Below are 9,031 nucleotides of genomic sequence, written 5' to 3'. Positions count from 1 at the left end.
CTTATTATATAGGATTGTGTACCAGTACCTTGCATGTCTTTCAATGGACCCAGTCAAAAAAATCATGAGGGAAAAAGTGATTATGACTTAGTATTGTTTGTCCATAGTACGTGTAAGCTCAAATGTGTAAAAGGAGGATAAATCCTAGCACGCATGCCTTCTCCAGGAAACCAAAGAGAAAGTGATATTAAGTATGTAGTAACATGACCCATATTGGCAGTACCAAAAGATGACTTGAGAGGGCTTTACCTCTTCTCCCCTCCAAAGTGTTAATCACCCCAAATAAACCACTCAAAATAACTGTACCATCTAAGTTAAAATAGGTTTTGCTATTGAAATATAGCTTTAGGCAAGAGCCCTACTCCTCCATTTCTAAGCATGCTTTGTGAATGTGAATATTTCCCCTACATCTAAATGAACAATTATTTAGGTACTAGTAGCCTTGCATAGGAATCCTTGCGCCAGTAGCTAGCTCTCTGCCCTTGAGCTTACACGTACTATGGACAAACAATACTAAGTCATAATCATTTTTTCCCTCATGATTTTTTTGACCGGGTCCATTGAAAGACATGCAAGGTACTGGTACAAAATCCTATATAATAAGAGAGGAATATGCTAATTATCCATTACGCCTTGGGGCGTAACGACCAACCACATAATGACCAGATCATGGATCTGCAGGAGGGTGGGGCAGCGAACTACAAGGGGCAAGCAGAACATACCCCTAAGCCAGTGATTCTCAACCTTTCTAATGCCGCGACCCTTTAACACAGTTCCTCATGTTGTGGTGACCCCCAACCATAAAATTATTTTCGTTGCTACTTCATAACTGTAATTTTGCTACTGTTATGAGTCGTAATGTAAATATCTGTGTTTTCCGATGGTCTTAGGCAACCCTGCTAGTGGTTCTCAACCTGTGGGTTGCGACCATCGGAAAACACAGATATTTACATTATGACTCATAACAGTAGCAAAATTACAGTTATGAAGTAGCAACGAAAATAATTTTATGGTTGGGGGTCACCACAACATGAGGAACTGTGTTAAAGGGTCGCGGCATTAGAAAGGTTGAGAACCACTGCCCTAAGCCCTATTTAGAAATTTTGGGGCTCTCCACCTTTCTACATATAATTAGTGAATAATCATACAAAAAGGCTCTAGAACTAGGGGAGCAGATGGTTAAGAGCTTGGGCTCTGGAATCAGAGCTAGTGTAAGCATTGTCTTCTCAGACTTTGGGCATTACTTCTCCATGTCTCAGTTTCCTCAGCTGCAAAATGCAAGCAGAGTAATTTCTCACAGGGTTGCTGTGGGGCTCACCTGAGATCAAGCAAGCTACACTTTACAACAGCACACTCAAGGAATCATGGCTCTAATATCAACTTTAGTAACTACACATGAATAACAGAAGCAGTACCAATGACTTACAAACCTTTTAAACTATGTACCTACTTATAATTCCAATAAATATAATATCGGAACTCAGGGAACCTTCTTGCTACATTACAAGTGTCAGTTATTGTTGGGAAGCCATCTCTCTTTATTAATGTATTTCAGAAATTATTATGTGCTGCTTCAGAGCTGGAGCTGAGGACTTGTTGATTACCTCCCATTTACCAAGATTACAACAAATTATATTCAACTGCACTGGTATGTGAGTGATCTAATGTTGGACATGAATGAGGACTATTGCTGTATAAACCAGTGAATTTAATTTTTTTTAAGTAATGAGGTTTTTATGTGGTTGCCTTAATCATTGCAGACTTATCAATATACCTGCAATATGGTGCATTACCTTTTGGAATATGGATGAGCAGCACCCAACTAAGGTACTCTCCCGTTGAAATCTTGGTTTCTGGATATAAAAGTCAGTTCTGTGAGCTAGTGTGATATAAATGGTTTAGAAAGCTAACAGTCTATATTTCTAAAGATGTACAAGGTAGGCAATATCCCTGAAAGAGAACATCATTAGGATACAATATATTTTCTTTTCTGATCCTCCTGGGGCTCATGATTGTCTAAAGTTTAGACTCTAAACAGTAAGCCAATAAATTTCTCAAAGAAAGGAATCAACACCCCCACCAGGAATTAAACCTTTATTCCTCCCATGTTGGTGCTCTGCAACTCAAAAGCAACACTTGTGAGTGATCTAAGGCCCAAAATAAAGAGTCACGGGGGGAAGAAATTTCTAGCTTTTTGCAGCATCATTAAACACAACAAAAAAGAGAACAAGAAATAGGAAGACAAGCCTATCATTTTCTTAAATCGTAGACAGGGTCATTAGTTAATTTCTTACAGAGAAAGACAGATTTTGAAGTTGTATTTTGACAAGTTGGTCATAATTTGATGGAATTTACGTGCAGTCAATAGTGCACATTGATGGTTTTGGTGCTTGAGTTGTGGTGGACAAATGCAATGAGCCAGTGGACAAATGCAGGCAGTGTTCTCAATGACGATGACTCCCTCTGTAGCCATAGACTACCCAGACCCACCTCAGAATACTTCCCTGAGCACATCTGCCTATGGTTTGATACTGCTATACTTGCAACTCTCAGTACTTTTTTTTTTTTTTTTTGCTTTATTCTACTTACTAGTATGCTGCTTTGTAGGTAGTTCTTTAGTTATTTCATGTGTGACTTCTGCCTCTCAACTTTGGCAAAGGCTATTTGAGATACAGAACAGTGTACTTACAATTTCATCTTCTGACTCCTTTGTGATTAGCACATATCAGATGATTAGCAATGCCAGGTGGCTGATTGAAATTTACTCCCAGCGACTAAGAATTATCCTTAGGCTAGGCTCCTGTGATGCAAGAGCTTCTTTTGAAAATAGTTTTTGTCTTTACCTAAGAGTTTGGGTCCTCTGTTTAAGGATCAGGGTCACTCTGATTCAAAGTACCTGAGGCGCTGTGGAGGAGCTCATCTTCCTTTGTCATCGGTGTCATCTTTCCGATCTCCCTTCTCCACACGATTTCTTTAACCCAACAAAGAAATATAAAACCACACTAATGTCTCTGGGCCATTCTCAGGTCACTTTGTTTTAAAATGTTTTGACATCTGGGGGAGGTTTTTGATATCAACCCTTTTTCTTCTTCAAAATTAACTTGACAAACTTGGCCCATTCTCCTTCATGTAAACATTAAGGATTGACTGGGCTGTAAAATTCCACAAATAACCTTTGTGTCATTTTCATTGGAGTTGCATTTAATTTATAGATCAATTTTTTGTTTTTCCATTTTTGAACATGGTATATCTTTCTACTTACAAATTCTCTTATATTTATTAATTAGGTTTTATGATTTTCTCAGAAGAGACAATTCACATCTTTTGTGATATTTTCCCAAGTTATATTTTAATTGTGTTGCTATTGAAAATTGGGTCATCTAAAAATGACATTTTAAATTATTTGTCACTAGTTTAGTCATACTAGTTTTGTATTTTCATCTTGTATTTGGCAACCTTGACAACTGTTCTTATTATTTGTAAGTAATTAAAAATAACAATAAAAAACTGCAACAAAACAAAGAAATAATCCACAAACAAACAAACAAACAAACAAACAAAAACCTAATCATTTCACTCTAATATTCTTCAGCTTTCAGTAGCCTCCCATTTCTTGTGTTGTCTAGGGTCCTCAGCATGACTCTAAAGGCTCCCCACAATCTGATTGTGGCTGACGTTTCAAGGCTTCATTCTTACTGCCCTTTCCCCGTCTTCCTTGCAGATCCATGAGTGTTTACTGCTCTGTAACCACTCACTCAGTCCTCTCAGCCTAGAATACTTTCACTCTTCCTTTGTAATTTTCAGCTATGTGTTGCCTCATTCAGGAAGTCTTCCTAGATTTCCCTAGGTGGAAGCAATGTGTTATTTTCTTATGCACCCTTAATCTCCATTATTAATGTAAAACCCAAACTCTTTGTATTTATATTTTACATTTTGGGGGCAAACAATGGTCATATAATATTGAAGTTAGAAGCTATTAGAGGTGATTGCAACAACACATTGTAGGATTTAAAAGCATCAGCTTCTGGGCTTGAATCAACCTAGGCTTGAATCCCACTCAACCACTTTGTAATCTTGGGGAAGTAACTTAATATCTCTGAGCCTCAATTTTCTAGTCTTGAAAATGGGGTTGCTTTGAAGATTAAAGGAGACAAACAATGTGAAATGTTTACTCTGATAACTGCCACATGGTAATTGCTCATTAAGGTTGGCTACTATGATGGTAGATGCTCAATTTATGTTTGTTGAATAAGTCTATTCCTCATTTACAAATGAAGATACTAAGAGGGCAAGGAGACTGTTAGAGAGTGGGAATTTTTGAGCATGCTTACTACTACCATTCCAGAGAGGCCGTGGACTATGCCCTAGATAGAGTTGTCAGTGCTGACACCAGGCTAGGCCTTGAGATACGGTCTCATGGCCCCTTCCCAGCACGTAGGCCTTCTTTCATAGAACACTGTCAGCTTTCTGAAGAACAGGATGACCCTGTGAATAACATGGTCGTCAATAGCATGATCCTGACGTTGCTTAGGAAAAACTGTTTTGTCTTGGGTTACTTGTTCTGCAAAAACAGGATGTGGTTAATGTGCTTAAAAGTGGTCCTGCACAAAGGGTAGGGGCTGCTCTCTGGACTCCCTGCGTGGAGAAAGGTAGAGCAGTCGCCAGCCTGGCCGGCCGGCTAATAAAGGCTCCCTAAATTTTAATTTGGTCTGGGCTCCAGTGGTCATTCACTCGTGCTCGCTCCACAACAAGACTTGCTCAAGGTTGCACCTTTAGTTTGGGCCAGTTCTGTAACCAACACCTTTTTGCACTAGTGAACAGGTAAGAGCTCTTTCTGCTTTATCAACATAAGGCTAGTGTGTCTTATCTGCTCACTAGACTGCTTCCTGAGGATAAGGACCTTGTCTGAGTCACCCTTGTCTGCCTATTGCCTCTAAGCATAGTGCCTTGCTTATGTTAGATCTCAATAAATGTTGAATGCAATTTAACCCAAGTTCCCATCAAAAACAAAAATAACAAAATTTATTTATTTAATCAGGGCATAGATTTGTCTGTAGGATTTTATTAAGCTACAAATATGGCACATGATCTCAAGTGGCATAGTAAGGAAGAGTTTAATTTGAATGTCATTGTATTTTTAGGTGACACAAACAAAAGGCCACTTAAGCATCAAAATTTCTAGATAGATAAAACTAAGCATTTCATATACTGCCAAGATAAAAGGATAAGAAATGCAGACACATTATTTTTAACCTGTTGTTGTACCCATGGCATTAATCATGGGTTTAAAATTTGATTATGAAAGATAAGATAGTATCACCTTTATAGAAGTAACTAGAGGCCCGGTGCATGAAATTCGTGCACGGGGGTGTGTGTCCCTCAGCCCAGACTGCACCCTCTCCAATCTGGGACCCCTCAAGGGATCCCTCTCACAATCCAGGATTGCTGGCTCCCAACTGCTCACCTGCCTACCTTCCTGATTGCCCCTAACTGCTTCTGCCTGCCAGCCTGATTACCTATTAAACACTCCCCTGCCAGCCTGATTGATGCCTAACTGCTCCCCTGCCAGCCTGATTGCCCCCAACTGTCCTCCCCTGCAGGCCTGGGTCCCCCCCAACTGCCCTTCCCTGCTGGCCTGGTCACCCCTAACTGCCCTCCCCTGCAGGCTTCATTGCCCCCAACTGCCCTCCTTTGCAGGCCTGGTCCCTTCCAACTGCCCTCCCCTGCTGGCCATCTTGTGTCCACATGGGGGCAGCCATCTTTGACCACATGGGGGCAGCCATCTTGTGTGTTGGAGTGATGGTCAATCTGCATATTACTCTTTTATTAGATAGGATGGAATTTGACAAGTTTTTATCATGAAAGTTAATTAGAACTCTGTGAGAGCAAGCAACTGAGTCACAGACAGTAAATCTGTTTTCAGAAATGTAAAAAGGAATGAATTGTCATATCATTGTTTTTCATCTTAAAATACATAGAGAGCTATTCATCTTTTGCTTGGGAAATTACAGAATGTCTTATGCCATAATTAAGATTTTATAATTTTTCATGTAAATTATAAATAGAAACATGCATAAATAATTTAGCATAGAACAATAAACTAGATCAGCAATTTTCAACTGTTTTCATCTCATGGCACACATAAACTACTAAAATTCTGCAGCACACACAAACTATATTTTTTGCCTATCTGACTAAAAAAATTGGTATAATTTTGGTTCATTCACACCAGATGGCTGGTTGTGTTGGCTGTTGTCATTTTTTTATTTGACAGTGGTAAGGGAAAAGAGGTCAGTGCCCCTAACTAAATAGTCAGGTATTGCATGTTTTAAAAATTCTTGCAGCTCACCAGTTGAAAATCACTGAACTAAGTGAATAGATGAAAGGTAAGTTATTACTATAAAATCATAGTATGAGTTCTTTCAGAATTTATCTTTCTACTCAAAAATGGCTTGTTATTTGCTTGCCCATGTTCCATGTGCAGGGATATAAAAGAGAAATAGTGCTCAAACATTGCTGATCACATCTCAAGACTATCACTTGCTTTTACCAAATAGTACTTTGAGAAAAGAATGAGGATACTGCATGGGAAATGACATAAGGATCTAACTCTACAGCCCTTTTTCTACTAATGAACTGCACATTATACCTCAGAAGATATGCACATTTCTTTTCTGAACACCGGGGAAAAAGAAAAGAAAACATTTGGTCCCTTTGATGCATAGCAAATACCTAATACCTTTCTAGTTTGGTACACCACGATCCAATTATCTCCCGAATTTCTTAACAGTTGTTACAAACTGCTTGTGTATTCAAGGAGAAATAAAAGAAAAAAAATCTGAAATGAAGAATAAAAGGAACAAGTGAAGTTGTAGTTCGGATGCTTTTAAATGCCTAAGTAATGTCATTGTGAAGTAAAAAGTGCAGTTCAGAGTCTCACTTGTCTAGGGCAGCTTGTATACTGTCCAGCTCAGTCGGCCAAGTGCTCGTTGAAATTAATTATCATACAGCAGCTTTCGTTTTCTAAGTAGAACTCTCAGAAAATGTGCTCGCAGTGGAGAAATGCAAATTGGGTTAAGAGGTAATTTTATATTCTAGAGACAGATTTTTTTTTTATTTCACATTATTTCATGTTGGGAAAGGTTCATTATTATTTATAAAGCAGAACAAGCCCCAAAGCCAATCCATTCCCAACCTCATTGTCACTTTCTGCGTTCCAAAAACCACTAAACTCCCAAATGAGTAGGCTAATTCTTTCCTTACATAGCCATAAAATTTGCTTGGGGTATTACTAACTTAGGTGGCAGCACTTTATTCAAAACAGTTTTCTTTTTCTCCAGAGAAAGTGTTCAAACACCTCATTTCTGTGCAGCTATAACTTTAGTGGAAGAGAATTGGCTTATCTCTTTATCACTACAGCACTAAATGTTATTTCTTTGAACACCTTGGTTCTACAATAAAGGGGGCTATTGAAATACTCTAGTGCATCCTTAGCAGACAATTATTATTCTGCTAATCATTTTACATGTTTAAGATGCTGTTGAAAATGTTATTTTTCATGTGAATCTGGTCAATTAGATGCTTAAATGGTACATGTACTATTTGTTGTAATATCATATTTTGCAATTAATCTAAATATTGGTACCTAACTATTTTATTTTTATTTTTATTTTATTTTATTTTTTTAAAAATATATTTTATTGATCTTTTACAGAGAGGAAGGGAGGTGGATAGAGAGTTAGAAACATCGATGAGAGAGAAACATTGATCAGCTGCCTCCTGCACACCTCCTACTGGGGATGTGCCCGCAACCAAGGTACATGCCCTTGACCGGAATCGAACCTGGGACCTTTCAGTCCGCAGGCCGACGCTCTATCCACTGAGCCAAACCAGTTAGGGCATGTACCTAACTATTTTAAATGTAAAAGTTACAAAGGTGTGTTTAAAACCAAAGTAACAACAACAAGAAGAAAACGCTAATTCACTCCCCTTCTCCTCCCCATCCCCACATCCTAACTCCAAGCTACTGTAACGCAGAATGATTCTTCTGGAGTGACTACTTTCACTCTGGTGGGCTGACTTTGTCTTGTCTGTGGGCTCCAAGGCTAGCAGTAGAACCACTGGGTTGAAGGTATGAGATTTTCCAGGTCAGCATTAAGAACTTCCTGGCAGGTATAGCTGCTTCAAGATGACAGTAGCAATAGTTTCTGGAGGTAAAGGGTCAAGGAAGGGCTGGCTGTGCAAGAGGCCATTCAGGTGTTAGAGAAGCGGTTCCAATCCTGAGAGTTGTGACAAATGATTCTACAGGGGTGTGCTCCCTCTTCATCACTGGGCCTTAAGAGCACTTACAAAATGAAGCCTCTTTGTAGGTGTAGACCAGGAATGGAAACTTACACTTCTGATTCTGGCCAAGCCAGGCAGAGAAGTTGTTTGCAAAAGTTGTCAAAGAGAAAAGTTCCTGAGATGATTACAATTTTAAATTAGGAATAAAATAAATGAGACTGCTTAAAGTTATGAGTTTCAATCCAACTGTTACTTCCATGTACTATTTTTGTTTTAATGAAGTACTAAGATGACCAGGAAAAACTGATTTTGCAAGGTTTTTCACTTTTTGATAATTGAATAGAAATGAATAGAAATAATATAGAAATGATGGGGCATTTCCTTCTTACATTTCACCTCAACCCTCTAGAAAATCAATAAAATCAGAGAAGTTCTAAAAAAAATATTTTTCTACAGAAAAAGTTCTGTAGAAGAATCTTTTGTGAAAAAAATTTATATTATACCTAAGACCCATTTTACATTTTACTTCCTCTGAGGCTTTTCTGGATTAGTTCAATGGAACTTTTTCCTCTTCTGAGCTAGAGCACTTTTTCTACAGTACTTATTTAGTACTGTTCTGCACTATTGAAATTTATCTTTTTATTCATATGTTCTGTCTTTCCTAAGATCATATACCTGCTATGCCCTGAGGGAGGGAGGTACAAGTTAAAGGGGGAAACTTTACTTTAATACAACTTATAAACCATGA

This window comes from Plecotus auritus, assembly GCF_963455305.1.
Source record: "Plecotus auritus genome assembly, chromosome: 5".
Classification (NCBI taxonomy): domain Eukaryota; kingdom Metazoa; phylum Chordata; class Mammalia; order Chiroptera; family Vespertilionidae; genus Plecotus; species Plecotus auritus.
Note: the sequence above shows the minus strand (reverse complement) of the source record.